This window comes from Cupressus sempervirens, chromosome 1 (assembly GCF_028749045.1).
Source record: "Cupressus sempervirens isolate cs-2001-9-10 chromosome 1, ASM2874904v1, whole genome shotgun sequence".
Lineage (NCBI taxonomy): Eukaryota > Viridiplantae > Streptophyta > Pinopsida > Cupressales > Cupressaceae > Cupressus > Cupressus sempervirens.
The window spans coordinates 514,803,923-514,826,296 of record NC_143118.1 but is presented as its reverse complement, the minus strand read 5'-3'; positions in this window follow the sequence as shown (position 1 = coordinate 514,826,296).

The window sequence follows — 22,374 nt, the reverse complement described above, 5'->3', positions numbered from 1 at the left end:
TCGCCCAGTCTCTGAAAGTGTCACCCTCCTTCTTGAGAAATGTCGCACAATACTTTTCTATGTTGTATTAAAGTATTGCCTAGTTTTTGTAAAAACTTGTGCGGGCGGGTAGTGGGCAATTTTTAGTCTAGTCCAAAATTTTTGAGAGTTGATTTGGATACACTCTTCGGTGTTCTTCAACCCTATGGTGTTATTTTTTTAAATTTCTGTTGTGTGTGTTTCAGTAGTCTATCTCTTGGGGTTTAAAATATATCATTGAGTATAATTTCTTATACTTAAGATATATTTTAATATATGCGATGAATCTTTTGAGATAGGTTTCAGACCTCTTGTAGATAAGATAAAGATTATAGGAAATTTCAAGGCTTTAGAAATCCAAACTTAGCCAATTTTCAGGGCTTCAAGATTTCAAACTTAGCCAAATTTCAGGATTCAGCATTCTATCCCAACTTCATGTTTTGTTGATGTGTTGTCATTTCTTCGAGCCCTCATCTTGTGTGTGGTTTTTGTTGGCTTTTTTTTGCGTGTGTTTGTTTGTTAGTGGCATTCGGAGATCCTTGGTTGTCGAGATTGTGGTGAATTCTTTCGTTGCCATCTTTGTGATCCCTATATGATGTTGTCATGTGCATTCATACTTGTAAAAAATATATATCTTGGCTTGTATTGAATCCTTGTTCCAAGGATCTCTTAGCAGGGCATTACATCTAGTCTTTGTAGCACAATCATAATCCCATGTCACTAAGTGCTATGTGTCTCAAAGGTTCTTTCCTGCTTTGCTTAAACTACAAACGGATTTATCTTGTGGGCATGTGCCCACAATTGATTTTGGAGAGATTAACGGTTGGCTCAAATAAACTACCATAGTTAAGATACCTCACTAGACACTTAAAATAACCACAGTTAGGGCATTGAGTATAGTGAAAAGGTTTATTTTTGTAGGAAGTAACTTTGGAAAATGAGAACTTAGGATAAGTGTGACCTGCACAATTTCATTGAAACATTACTTTCAATTATTTTGAGGGCTAGGGCATCAAAACAAGGTTTTATAAAATTTTAAAAAGATTTCGTCTAGGGTTTTAACAAAAACTCATAAATTTTTAAACATAACCCTAGGGTTTTTCACTATGAGGTACAAAAAATCACAAAGGGTGAAAAATCAAGCCAACATCTCAGAAGAGAGAAATTGAAATCTAAATCATACAAACATGCATGTCAATTGAAAGAGTCTCTTCTCATTTTAAACCTCACAGTTGTGACTCTTTGGCCCCCCTTTTGTCTTTTCATCTTATTCCCCCTTGTCACCTTTAACCCACCTTATAATATTAAATTGCCCCCTTTTTATTCATGCTCTCATAGACAATTTTAATATTATATGAATGTCATTAAATCTTCTAATGTCCCAAAAGGGGACATTATGAATCTCCCCTCCTCGAGACTTCTTGTCCTCAAGCAATCAATACCAGAATCCCATATGAATTTATAGGTAGCTCTGTAGCCCAATCTAAAAACAAATCCTACCACATTGAGAAGCCATGTGTCAAACTACAACTCATCGAACAACTAGATCCTTGGATCCAATATAAATCTATGAAATATTGTTGCACCTATAGATTGTACAACTCTAATTATCCTCACATCCAATCTCAAACTGATATAACTACAACAAAATCCTCAACGAGCCATAGATACATACTGTCAACACTTGGATCCCAAAATCTGTGGTCATGACTAGTTGATATGACGAGGTAGAAATGTATCAAGGAGCTATGTACAACCCAGTATATGATGACAACCTGACCTAAATAGATGATGTAAGAAACAAGTTTCTTAAAAGGTGAAAATAACACCATGGGCACTGATGAGGCTAATTATTGCCTCTATTTTATGATAATTTTAAACACTTTGTTTTACTTCCACCAAGGCATTTGTGAACTTATGTTTACTTGAACTGATGATTAACCTATGGGTAGATAGTATGTCATATTTTTCCAATATTATATATAATGCAGTATTTCATATAACCATCAGAATGTGTGTTCTAATATTTGAATTTAATTTGATAATGCTTATTTGCAAATATCTTTGCAGAATAACTAACCTGTTAGCAAAGGAAGTTGAAGATGGTTGAAAGTATTCAAAGGGAAACATTGAAGATAGCCAACAACATTCAAGGATAAAAGACGTTAAGGTTTAGCTGTTGTGGAAAAAGTCATAATGATACTAAGGGACATGGCCACTAATATGGAGGAGCTATGAAGAATTACTATATTTTCTCTACATTTATTATTGTGTCAAAGCAGTTGTTCATACTTTATTATTCATTCTATGAGTTGTTATCTTTCCTTCTTTTTCTCTGGTGGATTTGTAGTTTGTTTGTTTTGCTTTTTTGTTTCAAAATAAGTGTTGATCTTCAATTTATAGGGATTAGACCAATAGTGTTATAGGTTAGAAGAAATTTTATGACAAGAAACTGTTGACTCTTGTAGTGAGTTGTTTTTACAGTTTTATGTATTGTTCTCATGGAAGAAATGTTTGGAATATAATGAAATAGCTCCTGGTTTACATTTTGTGTTAGTAGATTAGCAAAAGACAAGCAAGGGGGCCCACTTGGGAGGTGGATTAGACATAACAGTATAGATTTGATTTCAAGCATCTTTAGTATTGTAGGTAGAAGTTGTAAGTTCCTTCCTATAGCATCATACTTTGTGAGTGTTCCTGCAACATCTGTAAGAACAATTATAGTAGATGAATTGAGTTGGAATATATATTAGTATTTAATTGCATTTCCAGTATTTATTTTAGTAAAGAGTTAAGTGTGTTAGTTTCTTGCAGGACTAGTGTAGGTTCTTTTCTTGCATTTTACTTTCCTACAGCATAAGCATAATGACTCATTAAGAAACCTACTGCACATACTGTGCTGACCATTTCAAGTATACATTCTTGGGTTGACAAAATTAAATGCACCTTATGGTGGGAAAAGTATTCCTTAGATTGAATACACTATTCCTAAGTATGGCCTTGGGCATGATTATTATACACCTATTGTGAGGTAGACCATTGTTGGCGTCATTGTTGCAGATGGTGTCAAGCTAGGAGCATTCTTGAGTCATAGTTCTTAGTTAAGTTTTTTTTTAGAAATTTGTAATCTTAAATCTTTCTTCACTAATGTGAAGAATTCAATTGCATGCATTGAAGAGGAAGATGATAAGATGAATATGGCATATTTCTTCCACAGGGGTCTGTTAATTTGAATGAAGAAATTGAAGAAGAAGAAGTTGAGTTTCCTTTTGAAGAAACAAGCCCTATTTTTCCTACAGAATCATCCTCAAGAGCAAAACCTATAGATATGAGTGGTCTTCAACCTTTTGCTAAAATTTTGGCCAGTTTCCTTGATAATACTGCTCCAAATCCACTAGTTGTTAATGATCCAGTACCCAATGTTCCTTTTCAGCAGCAACCTCATAATCTAATACCTGCAGTAATAGAACAACCTACTTTTCCATTTCCTCTTCCAAGCCTCATAAATACTGATCATCTCAAGAATATACCTGTAGCTTCTCTTCCAAAGTTCTATGGCCATGTAACCAAAGACCCTGATACTTTCTTATTTGAATTTGACATATTCTGTCATAGTTTTGACTACAACACTAATGCCCATAAGCTCAAATTATTTCCAGCAACATTGAAAGAGTCAATTTTACGATGGTTCATGGGCTTAGGAGCCAATGCAACAGAAAATTGGGATGAAATGCAAAATTTGTTTTTGGATAAATATAAAAAGTATTGCAAAGCATCTGGTTCTAGAGGAGATGATATCTTCAGGATATCACAAAAGGCGAAAGAAACATTGGAAGACTATGTTTCATGTTTCTTGTATAAACTGCAGAAGAACCCTCAGCATGTGTTGTCTAAGGATTCACAAAAGCTAGTCTTTTTGAAAGGTGTGAATGATATTTGTCTAGAAGCACCAGACCTGATGGTTGGTGGTGATGTATATCAATCTTCCTGGAATGACCTCAAGAAAATATGTCAAAACTATTCAAGGTCAACTATGAAGAAAGGTCAAGGATCTCGTTTCATAGTCATTAAAGGAATCAGTCAGGGTATTTCAAAGCTCGAGATATCTAATCTGCTCATAGATTTTAAGCAGGATATTATAAATGATGTTGCTACACATCTTGACACAATGACTACAAATAAGAAGCATGAAAAAGCTGAATTACAACTAGTTGAATACTGCCCCTACTGCTAGAAGCAAAAGAAGGATTGCCAATGCAAACTGGTTCCCAGCATGGAGAACCAACATCTTCTAACTGAGTAAATCAAGATAGATGGAGATGATGAGCAAGTATTCTTTGTTGCTCAACACTAGCCATATGCCCAACGTCAAGGTATGTCTCAAGACCCTTTGCAAAATTTAAATTCATATGGTAATCAATGGCAAGACCATAATCCCCAAGGTCCTCCACAATATAATCAACCTAATTGGAATAATGTTGGGTAAAATAATCTGCAACAACCCCAATGGCCTCAGAATTTCCAACCATTCTAGCCCAACCAACAAAATAACCAATGGCAGAACCAGCAAAACCAATACAACCATTCCAAGGGAATTGGCAGTCTACAAACCAATGGAGAGGACCTCAACAATGGCCTAACCAAAATGCTAGTACTCCACAATTACCATCCCTAGCCCAACAACCTACACTAATGCCACCACCTGTGAATGTTGGACCTCAAAAGTAGACACAGTTACCTACACAACCTGAGCCAAATCCAAATAACCAGTAGTCGCAACAACCCGTGTATATTGTTGATGCTCAACAATATCATGCTTATGCTCTGAATGTTGCAAATATACATCTAAGATCTGGTACAACTTTAACAATGCCTAAACTGCCTCTTATAACTGAAATACTAGATATTCTTGCAGCATCAAAACCCCCAGTCTCTAAAGAGGTTGACCCAACCAATGTCACTATCTCAGCCCAAGCTTAACTAGTGGTGGAACCTCCTTTTTCAGAGAAGCTTGTACAAAGTAAACATGTACAAATAGAGGAACAATCTTTTGATTTTGTTGATCAGTTGAAGAACATGCATGTTCAAATACTTCTATTCCAAGCTATTAAAGATATTCCTATCTATGGAAAAGCCATTAGAGAAGTTGTTTGAAGAAGCCTGGGAGGAAGAAAAAGGACCCAACTATAATCCATGTTATGGGACAATTGGCTAACATTATGCTAGGAACATTGATCACTCCAAAATATTATGATCCAAGTAGTCCAGTTGTGAATGTGAGTATAAATGGTCAATTTGTTAAAAATTCTTTAATAGATATTGGTGCTACTATTAATGTCATGACCAAGGATACTATGAAGAAGTTGAAAATAGAAGGATTAAGGGCTACTCCAACAATTCTGAAACTTGTAGATAGTTCTACTGTCACTCCTAATGGGATGATAGAAAACATAGTTGTAACCTTAGACTCTCTAGAGTATCCTACAAATTTCATGATTCTGTCTCCCAAAGTTAATTTATCTAGTTATCTTGTCATCCTAGGATGACCATGGTTAGATACAGATGATGCAAATATAAGTTGTAGATCAAGGAATATGACCATATCAAATGGCCAAGCAATAAAAAAAATTGATTTGTATCCTCCAGCACAACCATTACTAGATCTAAGCACTTCTTTCTGGCTAGATTTAGGGGATGGAGAAGAAGAGTTAAACTCTATAGCACAGCTTATGATGTTACATAGACAATCCTTTATAAAGTTCTAGGAAGAGGATTTAGTACTTCAGAGTATTCTTATTAACAATTGTGTGGTAGAAAAAGATGTATCTGAAAGTTCTGTGTTAGAATTAACCACATATGAGGAATGTGATGTGAATTGTACTTTGCTCAAAGAACCATACATTCTTCATCAACTCTTACTATATGAATTAGATACAGATCCAATTTCTGAAGCTTCTATGATAGAGTCTACCACTACTATTGAGCTATCCAAAGGTCATAATCTTCATGTTAACCCCAAATTATCATCCACACAAATGGAATAGTTAACAAAGCTACTTCAAAAGCATGAAAAGGCTTTTTCATGGGACTATGGTGATATGAAAGGGTTGAGTCCTACATTATGCACTCATAGAATATACATCAATGAAGGTTGCCTACCACTTTGTCAACCCCAGAGAAGGATAAATCCAAGTCTTAGAGAAATAGTTAAAATTGAATTGCAAAAATTGCTTGATGCTAGTTTTATTTATCCTATATCTTGATAGTAGATGGGTGTCACCCCTGGTCATAGTGCCCAAAAAGGGAGGGAAATAGCAAATTTTTCTAGATTATAGAGAATTGAACAAGGCCACCAAAAAGGATCACTTTCCTTTACCAATCATAGATCAAGTTCTAGACACTCTAGCTGGAAAGAAGTATTTCTCTTTTTTAGATGGATATAGTGGTTATAATCAAATTAGTATTGCTCCTAAAGACCAAGATAAAACCACATTCATGTGCCCATTTGGTACTTTTGCATACTTTATTTTTCCATTTGGCCTATGTAATGCTCCTGCAACATTTCAACGAGCTATTATTAGCATCTTTGCTGATATATCACATGATTGTATGGAAATATATATGGATGACTTCACAACATTTGGAGTCACCTTTGAGGAATCCATGATGAATCTTGAAAAAGTTCTGATAAGGTGTCAAGAACATAATCTGGCACTTAATAGTAAAAAATGTTTCATGCTCATGCAGGAAGGTGTGGTACTTGGTCATTTCATATTAGCTGCAAGAATACAAGTCGATCCAGCTAAGATAGAGGTAATTCAAACATTTCCCATACCCACAAAACTGAAAGATGTAAGATCTTTTCTAGGTCATGCTAGATATTATAGACATTTCATAAAAGACTTCAGCAAAATAGCTAGTCCCTTGTATACATTGCTGACTAAGGAAGCTGAATTCATTTGGACACCTGAATGAAATGAGGCCTTCTTGCAACTTAAGAAACTTCTCACTACAACCCAAATTTTACAAGGCCTTGATTGGACTTTTCCTTTTCACATATATACAAATGCTTCTGACTATGCCATGGGTGTAGTTCTAGGACAACAATTTCAATATCTTGAAAACGCAGTATATTATATTAGCAAGAGCCTTCATGGACTGAAATTAAACTACACAGTCACTGAAAAAGAACTATTAGCAGTAGTTTATGCTCTGAACAAATTCTAGCATTACATAACTAGCTATCCCATATTTTTTTATACTAATCATGCAGCAATTAAATATCTCATTAACAACCCTGCTATAACAGGCAAGTTAGCAAGATGGTTACTATTGTTGCAAGAATTTGATATCACCATCATTGATAAGCCTAGAAGAGCTAATGTGGTAGCTGATTATTTATCAAGAATCCACCATGATAAGAATGACACTACTCTGATAGATGGTGCATTTCTAAATGAGCATTTATTTCATATTTCTATTCAAACTCCGTGGTATGCAAACATTGCTAACTATATTGCACCTAATAAAATGCCAAAACATTTCCCTTACAAGGAAAAGAAGCTACTTGTAGAGAAAAGTTTCCATTTCTCTTGGATTGATAATATCTTATTTTATACCAGACCTGATCAAGTTATGAGAAAGTGTGTGAGACAGGATGAGACATATGACATTCTACATGCATGTCATAATGAACCATGTGGAAAGAACTTTGCAGCAAAAAGAATAGCCTTGAAAATTTTAACAACTGGTTATTGTTGGCCTACGCTTCACAAAGATGTAGCCAACTATACACAGAAGTGTGACAAGTGTCAAAGGATGGGCTGACCAACAAGAATAGATGAAATGCCTCTCAATCCACAACTGATATTAACACCATTTGACAAATGGGGTATGGACTTCATTGGTCCAATTGACCCTCCATCCAATCGGAAATCATATATCCTTGTGTGCACTGACTACTTGACAAAATGGGTTGAAGTCAAAGCCATGAAGCATGTTTGTAATCACAAAGTTGTAAAATTTTTGTATGAAGAAATCTTTACTCACTATGGTGTACTCAAAGAACTAGTCACTAACCAAGGTGCTCAATTTACTTCTAATCTGATCATAGAACTTATGAAACAATATAATATTAGGCACCAGAAATCAAGCCCCTATCACCCTCAAACTAATGGACAAGAAGAAGTCACAAATCAAGAGATAGAGGCCATCTTAATAGAAATAGTTCATTTACACCATAGGGATTGGAATAGCAGATTACCAGAAGTTGTTTGGGCTTATAGAACAACATGGAAGACTACTACAAGGTTCACACCATTTGAGATCCTATATGGGAAAGTAGCAATGCTCCCCATTGAATTTGAACATAAAACTTTAAGAACCACACTAGAGATGAACATGGAACTTCCTACAGCACAGAGAGAATGTCTTCTACATCTTAATTCTTTGGATGAAATGCACAAGGCTACTCTGGAATGCACTGAAATCATACAAAAGAAAAGGAAACAATGGCATGACTCCCGCATTAGCAAAAAATAATTTCAAGTTGGTGACTGGGCATTGCTATATGATTCTAAATTTAAAGATATGTCAAGCAAGTTGCAGACATGATGGCTGGGTCCATATGAAATTAACCATGTCTTTGCAAATGGAGTCGTCCAATTAACTACCATTGATCTAGTGTCTTTTAAGTTATTATTCAATGGCCATAGACTCAAGTTATATAAATAGCCTCAAACAAAAGAGGACTTGCTGCAACAGTTTCACCAGCCAAATTCAAATGCACACTAGGTAACTCTTCTTGTAGCAGAAGGTCCTGACTTCCTGCTTGCAGCTCTTCAATACTAATTTCTTTGTGCATGCCCATAATAAAAAATCTATGTCCACATAAAATTCCAAATTTCTTCATTCATCTTCTCATTTCTTCTTTTCCAACTCATTTCACTTCTTTACCTATCACCCACCCACCTTCCACGTCATCATTTTACAATGCTTTCAATAAACACCGTAAGTTTGTTGATGTATGTTGTCACTACTGATGTACTTTCTACCACTTTTTGGTACGTGCAACAATCAACTAATAGGTATAAGATTTTCAAATACGTATTCATTTATAGTACATCAATTTCATTTTTTATATATAATACTACATTATTTATATTATGGCGGCGTTCTGCCAATTCCATACCCCGTACTAAGTCTGACAAATGTGGACACTTGTCCATATTTCATAGGGGGCAGGGAAGGTTACTAAAACCCAATGACATTCCTATTTATTCATAAAGATTTTTTCTCCAAATCTTTATAGTTCTTTTATTTATGAAACTCAATTGCTATAAGTATGCAAGTGTCTAGGTGTCATACCTCTTATTCTTGAATGATTCCTTACTGTTAGGCTATGATGTGACCCATATTTAATTTTCAAGTGATCTAAATTCCATTTTTGGATGATTTTCACATATCCATGATTTACTCTCATTAAAACCACATTATTACTGCTCATAACAAATTGTTATGACATTAATTAGCTTAAAAAAATGAAATGTGAAAATGGGTCTATAAAACAACAACAAAAGAAAGCATGAATTCATAGGAGGGAAATAGTGCAAGCAGAGCAGAGAGTGAAATTGTCAAGCAAAAATGGGTGGACAATTGTAGTGACGAGAACCAGTGGATCATATTGTTTTACTCTCAGACGTAGAGGTAGTGAGGAGATTTAATATGTGTGGCTAGTTAGGGTATTTCTTAAGTTTAACTATGTTTGATGAAGAAGCAGCCATAGAATTTACAAGAACATTTAACAAGGGAGAAGCTATTGTATGGGGTTTAACGTTTCTTGCTACAAAAGAGTGAATAGTAGAAGCAACTGGGTTACCAGCAATAGGAGAACATTATCCTAATACATATGATGCAAGATTAGCCAGGGCTCAGTTTGTCATACCAACTGATCCTCAATTGGATATCATCAAGCAAGGTTGCAAAAGGACATCTCTTCTACTACCATACAACGAGCAAGTTATACACATTATCATGTACCTCACCTATGAAGGAAGATTTTTATATTTGCATGCACATCATTTTAAATTGCTCAGCTATATAAGGCACATTTATCCAGTAAATGTTCTCAATTTCTTATATAACATGTTATGCATTAGTGCTGAAGAAACCCAAAAGGGGAAGGACAATTCTGTCACCCATCATGCCCTAATTAAATTACTAATAGAACGATCACTTAGGAATGCCTCTCCCATGTCATGGGTAGAATTTTTCCAAGATAAAACCCTACAACCCTAGGCTGTCCTTAATGAACAGCCTAGTGAAGAGAATGTAGTTCCCACTAATGAACCTACTGAGCAAAGCACTCAAGATGCTAAAGTTGGCAATGTGAAAGAAAATGTGTCCTTACCTATTCAAGAGACACAAAAACCCACCTCTTCCTGAGCAAAGAGAAAATGAAAATTACAAGAAGAGATCTCAGATCTAGTAGTAGAAAAGCCTAACCCTGCAGTCGCAAAGCAAAAGAAAATTAAGATGGGTCCTACAATAGGTACTCCTATAGCAAAGACACCAAAAGGAAGAAGTAGGAAGAAGGTTGTGATACCAGAGGAGACCCCTATGAGAAGAAGTCCTAGAATGAAGGGACAAATTTCTAAAGTGATAGTAGAAGCTCAGTCTACTTCATCCAAACCATCCACTTAAGAATCCCCAATACAAATTGTTCTTGATAACTGTCCTCCTCACCCTGAAGCTGCAAACATTCCTGAAAACCCTAATGAGGAATGTAGGGTTGAAGTAAATGAAAATCAAAATGATTCCCTAATAGGCCAACAAATAGTTCCCATAATGAATGAGTTAGTTTATTCAAACACTGGCCTAGTTCCTTATAAGCCAACATGGCTTATAGATTTTGTAGAGCAGTTATGGAGGGAACAAAGGAAGAGGAAAAATAACTATGAAGAGGGCAGTGGTTCCATTAGCCTGCAAAAACTTCTTTCCCAGTTGTTTGGACAACATATGCTTGTTGTAGCCCTATGGGAAGAGGAGAGGAAGAAGATGAAGAAAGTCATAGTGTCCCAAGGTGAGGAAATTATAAATTTGAAAGAGAAATTGGCAAACCAAAAATAAAGGATGGATCATGCCCTCAAGTTGGTTAATCAAGCACTTGCTTGCAAACTACCACCTTGGATTTATGTTGTGTTTAAAGGAACAATTTATTTTATTCCAACTTATGCTAACCCTCAAGAACATAAATGTAGAATTAAAATCAACTCAGGAATTTTATTGTTATACGAGACTCTACCATCCTGGCAATAGAACTTGCTCTGTGATTTATATGTGCACAATTTTATCATTCCAGCAAAAACTCAATGGAATCCTTTACTCTACATAGGGATATACATCTGAGGGATTTGATGTCCTGGATGCATAATGAAGCTAATTATGATAGACAATTGAATAATTATAGAGATGAGGAAAGAATAGAGCCCCTGTCATTAAGAGCTGAGAGCAGTAAACCAAAGGAAATTCTTAGGGACTAATTTAGATTGACTTATGGGATAAGAACAAGGGAGTAAGGGATAGAATCTTTGCTTCCAGAACCAAGGTTTATGCAGACTATGAGAACCTACCTTACTTTGCCTTTCAGAGAGTCATGGTTGGTGTTAAAAGTAGGTGGGATAGATTACCTGAGACACTTAAAAGATCAGAGTCACATGGTCCTATCAATTTAGAGATCGCCCTTCATTGAGTTCCAAAGAACTATGGTGCCCACTCACTATGCAACCTCCAATGCTCATGTGGCCCTTGTATGATATTAATGTTGATTGACTTGATAAGTTGTAGGAGGACCATAGAAGGGAAGTTTGGGAGAGAACACAAGGATTCTACTACACCTTCAAAAGTAGTAGGAGAGGAAGGACTAAAGTTGAAGAATTCAGATCACTAACTTGAAAATGCAATGCTTGAGGAAAAGCATCAGTTTACCAAGGGGTAGATGATAAGACTAATTATTGCCTCTATTTTATGATAATTTTAAACACTATATTTTACTTCCACCAAGACATTTGTAAACTTATGTTTACTTCAATTGATGACTAACCTATGGGTAGATAGTATGTCATATTTTGCCAATATTATATATATAATACAGTATTTCATATAACCATCAGAATGTGTGTTCTAATATTCTATTAATTTGATAATGTTTATTTGCAAATATCTCTACAGTGTGTGTTCTAATATTTTATTAATTTGATAATGCTTATTTGCAAATATCTCTGCATAATAACTAACATGTTAGCAAAAGAAGCTAAAGATGGTCGAAAGTATTCAAAGGGAAACATTGAAGATAGCCAACAGCATTCAAGGACAAAAGACATTAAGGTTTAGCCACAATGGAAAAATTTATAATGATACCAAGGGGCACAACCGCTAATATGGAGGAGCTATGAAGAATTACTATATTTTATCTACATTTATTATTGTGTCAAAGCGATTGTTCAGACTTTATTATTCATTATGTGAGTTGTTATCTTTCCTTCTTTTTCTCTAGTGGATTTGTAGTTAGTTTGTTTTGCTTTTCTGTTTCAGAATAAGTGTCAATCTTCTATTTATAGGAATTAGGCCAATAGTGTTAGAGGTTAGAAGAAATTTTATGACAAGAAACTATTGACTCTTGCAATAAGTTGTTATTACAGTTTTGTGTATCATTCTCATGTAAGGAATGTTTGGAATATAATGAAATAGCTCCTAGTTTACATTTTGTGTTAGTAGATTAGTAGAATCCAACCAAGGGGGCCCACTTGGGAGGTGGATTAGATTAGAATAGTGTAGATGATTTTGTAGGTAGAAGTTGTAAGTTCCTTCCTATAGCATCATACTTTGTGAGTGTTCCTACAGCATCTGTAAGAACAATTATAGTAGATGAACTGAGTTGGAAAATATATTAGTATTTAATTGCAATTCAAATATTTGTTTCAATAAAGAGTTAAGTGTGTTAGTTTCCTGTAGCACTAGTGTAGGTTCTTTTCTTGCATTTTACTTTCCTGCAGCATAAGCATAATGACTCATTAAGAAACCTAGTGCACATATTGTGCCGAACATTTCAAGTATATGTACTTGGGTTGACAAAATTAAATGCACTTCATGGTGGGAAAAATAGTCCTTAGATTGAATACACTATTCCTAAGTATGGCCTTGGGCATGATTATTATACACCTATTGTGAGGTGGACTAGGCACATCAAATACCATATTGTTATCATCGATTTGGAGAACCTCCAAGTACATAGGTGCTATGTGTAAGAATAAAGCTGAAAAGTTATTCCCTATAATTGAAATATAACTTTCGTAAATATTCCACCAAGGTCTATTCAATGGTTGATGTAGGAAATCCATCCAATTCTTATATGGGTTGAAATCAGCAACCATATTTGGAATGATCAAATCACAAGAGACAGTAGTCAATTCACCACTTACATCCTATGACCAAGATTCATTGCTAGGAGTTGTACTTGAATCCAATACTTTGAAGTGAAAATCCTCCTTTTTATGACAATCAAAATGAATCCCCTCATTTATCTCAAAAAGGGGATTATCGAAAGTCCAATCAACATCTACTTCAAACATGGGGTTGTCTACAAGATGAACATGATCTAAAATTATGGTACTTGGTCTTTTGGGACATCTTTCCAAGTCATAAGTATGTTGAATGTTGTCAAGTTCATCAATTACTTCTTGGAAAAAACTATTGCCTCTCTTTACCCTCATGCTTCCGAAAATGATTTGTGATCCTAACCTAATCTTTTGCTTCCTGAAGAGAAATTTGAGTATCATCCAATGCCTCATGAGAATATTTAAGCTCCTTGTTGAGCTCCATAAGCTCATTCCTTTCTTTATTCAATTGATCAACATATATTCCAGCAACCTTAAGAATATAATCCTTGTCGAAAAGAAAACATAAATAATATGATTTCATAGTTTGAAGAGTTATTTTGACTATCTGCAAATCAACAACAACCCAATCTCTTTCCACTCCCCTTTGAGCCTTCCTATAGAGATCCTCAACCATCCTGTGAGTGTTTTCATAACATACCAAAGATTCTATAACCATGTCTTCATTAACCTTCAATTGGTTCTTTAAGACATGCATCTCATTATTGTCAAGTTGATACAACTTATCTTCTTGTAGTGTCATCTTAGACTGTTCATGGAAGTTAATATCATACGTATAAGAAACATTGGGTTCATCATACAGGGACTCTAATGTGTTGTTACCTTGAGTTGAACCCACCTCATCAACATGTTTGTCAAAGCTAACCTCCAAATCACCAATGTAGAAACTTGTATGTTCCTTATCCACATCTAAAATTATCTTATGTACATTTTTCCTTGCGTTGGTCTAAATTTTTTTTGCCTCCTCTTCATTATTAGGATTCCTACAAATAGGATCAAGTCTACTAGTTCCCTCGCATGTCAGGAAAATTTGTTCCTACCTCATAGGGATTCCTTTAACTTGTAAATCCTTCAAGTTCTTTACTATTAGCTGCAAAACTTTCTTCATCATCATATCATTGTAGATTGTTGTAGGAGAGTGTATTCACATGATCTCATTGAGACAAGAAGCAAACACACAATTAACCTATTTATCTAGATGTTCCATGAACTTGGGTTGGACCAAGGTCACCATTGAAGGTTGTAAAGCTTAATTTAAGAGCCTACCATCTATCTACTCTATCCTGGTCAAATATGTTTCTATCTCTTCTAGTTTGGAGAGAACATCATTTGAAGATTATGTTTGTTCTAATTGCAACCCAATGACGTACAACCTACCAAAATCTTTCTCTTTTTACAAGTTTCTTAGCAGAGGGCCATTGAGTGTATTGTTTAATTCCTCTGAGAAAACACTACTTTTTAAATCTTACATGCTTGTAACTGTAACTTCTAAAAAGGGCTTGCTTAAGTCACCTGTTTATAGATTTAAATACCTTGAAGACTTCTTGTTGTATCATTACAATCCACTAGTACTAAAAATGAAAGATGCTTATTTTATGCAGATCATTCATTCAACCTTCCCAAACTTTCAGAATTTGTAATGACATTCTAGGTGCCACTATAATAAACTACCTTGAGTTGGCCTTTCTAACTCAATCATTTCATTAAACAGTTGATTAATATTCAATTCCATTCAATCACCAATCAACAAGCACCCTTTTAAGGAAATCTTTTGAGTGCACAATTTCAATTACAGGCTGACCCTTATTATTCTGCTCTTTGACTGTGTTTGCTGCTGATTTGATTTAGGTTACATATATGTATTGACAACAAAGAACAAACGTAATAGAAATGGTCAACGTTGTGATCAATTCCTAAATGTCCAATTCTAAACTTGGATTATGAACATAAGTTGATTATGTGCAGATGTAGGAAATCGGTTTGCTGAGGACTCGCATATAGTTTGACTTTCAAAATAGCCTCTTCACTCAGTGTGGTTAGGAAAATACTTTAAGCAACATGCTCGTGAGACATCCAAAATAGCAACAAGAGTAGAAAACAAAGTTTGATGCTTTAGGAGGACATAAATATGCTCCAAACACCCATGAATTCAACATACCTAGAATTGAACCAATTTATCCATCACAACTATGTCATTGTTCTATGTAACACCCACAGATTATTTATAATCTTTCCTACTTGAGAAATAAACTTAGAAATCTCCAGTTTATTTTCCTTGGCCTGTTTGAATGCACATACTTATCTCAAAAAAAGTTCATACCCAAACCGTAATATGTGAGTTTTAAAAAATTCCTTCTCCATTAATCAGGCCTCTTCAAATATTGATGTCGACCATACTCGATGTACCCCTACTCAGTAAAATGCTTCAGCAATTAAATTTGGTCCCGATAAAATTCCACGTTTAGCCTGTAACTGTTATCCACTTCTGACCTCTTCTTAGCGTCTATAACTCTATCCAGGTAGCCTTCCACGTTGAGTAATTGACTAAGATGATTACAATAGCATGAATAATATAATTTCTCTACAGAACACGTTACTTCTGCCTGAGGCGTTATATTATGATCATCTCTTTCAAAAATGGATTAATTGACTCACCCAAAACCCAAAACTCCCCCTCACACTCAGGCTCTCATAAAAGTACATCTGACTTAGGATTTTCATTCATGGGAGTGCATAGTTTAATAACTTTATTTCCTGACTATACTTCTTGATTCCTTATCATCTCCACTTCTATCCGGCAGCCGAGCACCCTAGATTTCAAACATCAATTGCATAGCATGAGACAAATTCCTCTTACTCTGGTTGACTATCATGGAGAATTAACCGGCTCCAATCTTAGTCACAATACACTCTGGATGATTGCAATCCCTTGGTCTCTACTCAAAATTGTTTCTTTTTAGAAAAATGGCCCTTATGTTTGAATTCTTCAGGTGAAATATTTGTTTGGAGCCAGAATTTCGCTTCCCATTTGTTTCCACTAGTTTCCACCAATATAGCTTTATTCTAATGGAGTTTGAAAGGTCTTTAAATTTATTCCACAATAAATAATGAAGGCCCGGTAACGAGTGACTTATTTCACAAATTATTTCTTAGCTATAGTCTGCAACGAAAATTATTGGTTTGTGAATTCTATGTGAACCGAACCAAATATGGATAATATTGGGTCCCTGATAACCATTTATTTTATTATTTTTTCTGTGTGTATTCACCATTCCAAGAACCAGGTTGAGTCGTAAAGATTATCCACGAATAGAGCATATAAGAAATCAAAGCCTTCTTGAACCATGATATCATCACAAATATGAGTCAACTTCCTTAAATACTAAGTCCTTGCTATAGACGCCACTTTTGAATCTCATAATTGACAGTAAACTATTCTGAGAGCTCTAAATGGAACCTCGATTAAAGCCGATGGACTCCATTCCTTAAACGGTATCCACATAAACTCAACCAAGTTTGGAATTGCAGAAGTGACCACTTTCAAATAAAATCCATCAAATCCTCCAAATTCTTTGAATAAAACATCAAGTTCCCTTTACAAAATCTTGTAGGATTCTCCAATCTATGGAATTTCCAAATGTACTGTTAGCTGAATATTAACATAGTATTCTTTGTCATCACCCTTAAGAACAAGAAACATCATAGCTCAGTCAAATTGAATATGAACCTGCACTACCAATTGTTTAGTAATTGCATAGGAAGCAACAATAGGGTGCATCTCCCATATCTTTGTTCCTATATTATTTTTGCATGTATCCACTCTTGCTCCATTCATAGAAACCACTATTGGAGTTACGCCCAAAAATAGTTATGAAAAACCTTTGCATATTATGAAAATATGCATCACCTGTATCCTCTCTCATTACCAACAATATTGAAGAGATGATTTCGTTCTAATCATGGGAATGATTTGATTCCAACTTCCAACAGGCACAAAATGTGTGGTTGCTCTTGACTCTAAGGAAAACACCATTCTTCTACCACTAGACGATATTTGTTCTTGTCCTCATTGTTTATCTTTGTGTGGAGCTTTGAAAGTTCCAACATATACCAATTAATTACCTCCATCTTTGTTCACTCGATAGCAAAACCTCTGGAAAATTATATTGGCAATATGTACACTCTCCACCTCCTTTCAATATATCAATTTGAAACTTAACCATGCTAAAGATAAAATATATAACGTGTGATATATCACCTTCCACTTAAAATTTCATAAAGAATCTAATATTGATCTCTTAATTCTTTAATTTCTACAAAATTGTATTTGAATAAAACTTAAGAGGCTAGCAGGAAGACCAGCTCTGATACCACTAAAAATCCCCAGAAGATATTTACATGTTCTTTCCCAAAAAATTATTTAGAATTTAAGCATATGAAAGTGTGTTACATACGAACAGTATAAAACCAGTAAACTCTCATAAAATTCCTTAAAACATGTTATTGTATTATACAATATTAATACAATAACCAACATTCAAATTCCAATCTTAAACATAGTTTTACAGTCAGTTTGGAACACTAAAAAAAATCTGTAAGCACATGCGAGATACCTGATGTGACTTCTCCACAAACAATGGGTTTGCATCCACTGTCTGTGGGCATGAGGGGTTATGTCCTCACATAGGTTGAAAGCTAAAGTTTTCTGAATAACTCTTGTAAGAGTGAAACTGAAATTTGAATCATAAAAACATACATGTCGAGTGAAAGAGTCTCTTCTCCTTTTAATCCTCACAATTGTGACTCTTCGGCCCCCTTTCTATCTTTTTGTCGTATTCCCCCTTATCACCTTTAGCCCACTTTATAATATTAAATTGCCCCCTTTTTATTCATGCTCTCATAAACAAATTTAATATTATATGAATATGTCATTAAATCTTATAATGTCCCAAAAGGGAAAATTACATCGTATAACTTTTAACATGGTTGGCTCTTAACCAAGCTCACTTCAAAAGAGTGAAAAAAATGGTGGCATGTTACTTGGTGATTTTTTCCAAATTGGATTTCCATGTTAAATCTTGGTGTCAAAGTGTTATTTTCATGGGTGGATGTTATTATTTTGCACTCCATATTTAATAGTAGTTTATGTACTAGCAGAGGACACATATAAAGATAGTGAGTTGAGATATTAGATTTGTTAAATTAATCATGATAAGCTATAGAGACCGAGTGAGTATTTGAGATTGTTTAAGTTGTTTGAAGTGTTTAAAAGTTGAATTGGTACATCTGGACCTAAGGATAAATAACACACCCCCCTCTTAGTTATTCTAAATAATTATAACAAATCCCCCATCAACCAAACAAAAACCTCTTTTCTTGCAAGTTGTGGATTTTGAAAGATGAAACAAAGCACATATTGAAAAGCCATTTTCACAGAACTTCGGAGATTCAAAAAATGTTTTGTATTTAAACGCTATCGAGAAGGGTATGCACTATGAACCTACCAAGTCATCCATGTTGCCTTAGTTCATCCATGTTGCCTTAATTTGACTCTGCTAGAAGATAAAAAGGTTTATGGGTTTTGGAGATCTCATTGTTTCTGGTCTAGAATTTTGGGTTTCAACACTTTTTGACAATATTTTATAGCCCATTTATACATTTGTATTTCATAAGGAGAGTCTTCTTTCCTTTTCAATTTCAATATACATTTCTATTCTTTATATTGCATATTTATCTTCATAAAACCATCTCTTTGTACAAGTGAGAAAGAAGTAAATCCAAGAAATTCACCCTTTTACATTAGGTTACGAATTGATAATAAATCTTGTGTTAATTGTGCCTACATTAGGAGGTGAATCTTGGTTTCCAACCTTCATTTGTGGTTAGGGAAGCTAATATATTTTCCCCCACACAAAGACAATGCCCCAAAGAAAGCATTTGAATAATTAGAACAAAAATGAAGTACTAAAGATACAAGATTTCGCTCACCCCAAATAGTTTTTTTTTTTAAACTTTGGATGTTGAAAACACATCAATGTCATCACATGTAACAATAAATTTTTACTTATCTAAACTCAAAATTGTTGGAATTCATCTTTCAAAAACTTTAGATAAATCAATAGCACTGATAAATGGGTTATGCTAAGTGTAATTCATGCTAGGAAAAATTTAGACAGAACCTTCATATTATTTCTAGTTTTCACCCATGTTGTTGATGAATGTACAACATTTCGCACCATATGGATGCAAATGCAACCCGATTGTTCCTATATATTATCATCGCATAAGCCCTCTTTAAAATAAAATCTATTTTCTTTAACATAAGTAACTTTTTTCAGTAAAAATTTGAATGATAGATCATTTTTAATTTGACCCTTCTTTTCTACACCTAACCATATGAAATCCCTTTATCTCTTTGTTAAAACACCATGTTTTCTCTATGATCTTCCCATAATCATTCTTCTACAGGGTTGCCTTGACAAAGATTGCATATGATATCCCCTCTATTGTTATCATAGGCCTCATGCAAGTAGCATTTGCACAAAAGATAATAAGTTTTTCTCTTTAAATAACACATTCTTCATACTTTTGACACTACAAGCATTAATGTTTTCATTTCCAACAACCTCTAAAAGGTTTATCTTATTCCTTTTCAACAATAGTTTTAAAGGTTTATGTGCAACTAGAGATTTAATTTTTGTCTTGCATCTGGAAACCTATATATTTGAGTCCATATTTCCTATTCAACATCCTTTAATTCCATCTACAAATTCAATTCAAGGTCACCACTATATGTGTAAAATGTGGTCCTATAGTTGTAAACAACACACTTCAATGAATCATTATGGGTTTGATAAATAAGATAAATGAACTGAAAGAATAAAACATGATTAATCTAATAAGGTGACTCATTGCCTTCTATCTAATGTGAGGTTGACTGCTCTCAAAACCAAATGCATTCAGTGATTGAAGGCACCATTAAGAATGAAGGATTTTTTAATGGATGCAAGCTAGGCTATTTTTTGTAGTTTTTGAATTCAAATAGAATGAAATAAACCTAGATGAATAATCTAAGAATTTAGTGTTTAATCTAGAAAATAGTAAAACAATGATACAACTTGATGCACAATAGCTCTAAGGTAATTCTCACAGCATGATTTTACTCTTCAATTTTACACCTCAAATGAGAGGTAAGGGTCTTCCTTTTAGAGATATCCTAGGGTGTAATTAGATTTGAGTTAGAACCAAGTTAACAAATCAATCATGACTAAGTTCAAGACAGGTCAACACTAAGTTAACAAATCAACCAAAGAGGTTAACAGATCAATCAAAACACTTGACAGATCAACTAGGAGAGTCAACAAAGCAATCAGACCAGAGAAGCTCAGTTAACAACCTTATCACCTTTTCATGATTGGGAGTGATTTAAGGAGTGTACTTATCTATCTAATTAGAAATCCTAGTTAACAAACCAAACTCCTTTTTCGGTTTTGAGTTAACCAATTTGCCACCTTTTTTAATTTATTTAAATTCATCATTTTTCATCAAATTTAAGATTTTGTATAACTTTTATGAGAATAATTGAATATTTATCCCAAATAAATAGATTTTCTCAATTTGTGAATATTGAATCTAATAATTGATATTTTTGAGATATTTAATTTAGTTTAAATCAAATTAATTAATTTTTTACGTTTTAATTAGAAAATGGGTTCAATTCAATTAATGTGCTAGGACATTGAATTAAATTAAATTATTTAGGATGATTTAATTGCTAACTAATTTAATTTTCAATACTTAGATCATATTAAGTGATAGAAATAGAGGTGCCTTTCAGTTAGGACTTTAATGATTTTTTATTGATAAATATGATTAGGGGCATCTATTTATGAAGATCAATTTTAGGTGATTACATTTGCCCCTCTTTGAACTGACGTGTGGGCATCACATATGTTCAAAGAAGTTTTGATGTTGAAGTACAGGTGAACTGAACATGGATTGATGAAGCTATTCTAAAAAAGATTATAAGAGATGAGATTGACTCTGAGCTTGATTGGAGGAAGATCGTTTGATGATAAAGAAACTAGCTCCAGACTTGACTAAGCGAAGATCATTTGATAGGATAGATAAATTGACTTTGAACTTGATCAAACAAAGGGTGATTGAACAAAAGAACCAATTTTGAACTCTATTGAAAGAAATTTGATTGACATAAAGAATTGACTCCAAACTTGATTGAACAAAGATCAACTAAGATTAAAACCAACTCTGGACTTGATTGAATGAAGGTTGATCAAGAATTGACTTTGAACTTTATTGGTCAAAGGTTAATAGAGATAAAATTGACTTTGAACTTAATTGAACAAAGGTTGATTAAGCATCAACTTTGATTTTGATTGATCAAAGGATAATGGAGATAAAGTGAACTTTGAACTTGATCAAATAAAGGTTGATTAAGTATTAACTCTGAATTAGATTGATCAAAAGTTATTTGAGCCACATAACCAATTATGAACTTGATGGAATGATAATTGATCAATAGGACTCATTGACTTAAAACTTGATCGAACGAAGGTCAAATTGAGATAAAAGACTAGAATATTGAGTTTAATTATGATTTTGATGAAACTAAAAGTTCAAAAAGATTTGATTAACCTCAACTTAATATGGTACCTGATGAAGTTGAGGGAAATACATATGGATCAAAGACTACTTAGTTTGATGCAGGTTTTGATGAAACTAATATGCCTTTGGTTCTAATGTGTCCCTAGCGATGAGGAATTTTAGTTCAGATTAGGTTGATAGATTGATTGACTAATGTAATGATGCATTCATTCTTATGTTAATTAGCACATGGATTCAATTTAATTAATGTGCTAGGACATTGAATTAAATTAAATAA